Source organism: Grampus griseus (genome assembly GCF_964374135.1).
Source record: "Grampus griseus genome assembly, chromosome: 6".
Lineage (NCBI taxonomy): Eukaryota > Metazoa > Chordata > Mammalia > Artiodactyla > Delphinidae > Grampus > Grampus griseus.
The window spans coordinates 69,736,379-69,737,934 of record NC_139000.1 but is presented as its reverse complement, the minus strand read 5'-3'; positions in this window follow the sequence as shown (position 1 = coordinate 69,737,934).

Sequence of the window (1,556 nt, the reverse complement as noted above, 5' to 3'; positions counted from 1 at the left end):
GTGACACCAGAGGGACAATTCCAGAAGGCTTAGTTCTTCAGAATGACTCCTTTGATAGAAAAGCAGAGGGGACTTTCATAAGATGTTTATGCTTTATCAGTTACATCCTCTCTCTCCTGTATCAACATCTTTCTTTTTATTGGCTAGTTCTGATCAACGTTAAATGTGCTTAATTTTCATTTTATCCTAAACATGACTATTCCTCAGCCCTATAGCCACTTGTTAGTATTATTTTGCTTCTGTCATTCTGTTCACACCCAATCTTCTTCAACGTTCTCTGGATTATCTGTCCCTATTTCTTCACATGCACCTCATTCCTCCAATTGCCATAATTTGGCTTCAACCTCCCTGTTCTCTTAAAACTGCTCAGCCAAAGTTTATAATAAACTATCAATACATGTTACTGAGATCAGAGATCGCTGTCAGGCAGCCTCAGCTGACATCTCAGAAGCATCGGACACTTGTTACCACGCCCTCCATCTTAAGGTCTGACGCTCATCTGGTCTCCGTGTCACCACCATCCTCTGCTTTTCTGCCCCTCCTCCTCTCCTTCCTTCGTTGACTGCTCCCTCTCATCTTAGGGAATTGGTGTTCCTCAAAATTCCATGCTAGTCCCACACTTCATCCTCTCTGCACATACACTCTCAACCTCCCAAATAGTTCCAAATGTGGAACTGTGACCTTCATATGCATGTCTTTCCCTAGAATCTGATCTCCAAACATTAGATCCATATTTCTACATGCTAGAATATCTAGAATATCTCCACTTCACGTGTTCAAAATTGAATACATATTTTTCAAACTTTCTCGCCCTTCTATGTTCCTTGTGTGAATGGGCCCCAATCATTCTGCAGCCCAAGATAGAGACATGGCCATTATCATTGACTTCTCAACTTCCTCAAAGCCCATAGCCAATAAATCATCACAGATTCTTCTTCTGACATCATACTCATGGCCACCCATCATCTGTACAACAGCCTTTCTACATGAAGGGATATGCCTACCTTATGAATCCTATTTCTTTCATTGCAGTTGTTTTAAAATATAGTCACAGACTGTCTCATACTCTTTCCTGTCCCTTCCCTTGACTATGTGCTTGATGTAGCAACTTCCCTCTAATCAATACACAACACAGGTTGAAGTGATGGTGTGTAACTTTTAAGACTCTGTCATAAAACAATTTACTGCCTTCTCCACTTCTGGTTTTCATTACTCACTTTGGTAGAAGCCAGCTGTTGTGAGGACACATCACAGGGCTTAGTGGAGGGGCTCAGGTGACTGTGATGAGGAACTGAGGCTTCCTGCCAGTGGTCATGTGAATGACCCATGTTAGAAGCAGATCCTCCAACCCAAGTCAAGCCTTCAGGTGACTGCAGGCCAGCTGACATCCTGACCGCCACCTCATGAGAGACCCTGAGCCCACTGAAAGCGCTCTCAAATTCTTGATTCATAAAAACTGTTAGGTAATAGACTAGTGGTTAACGCCACTAAATTTTTAGGTTATTAATTATGCATCAATAGAACACTAATTTACCAATGTAGGAGACCCAATGCAA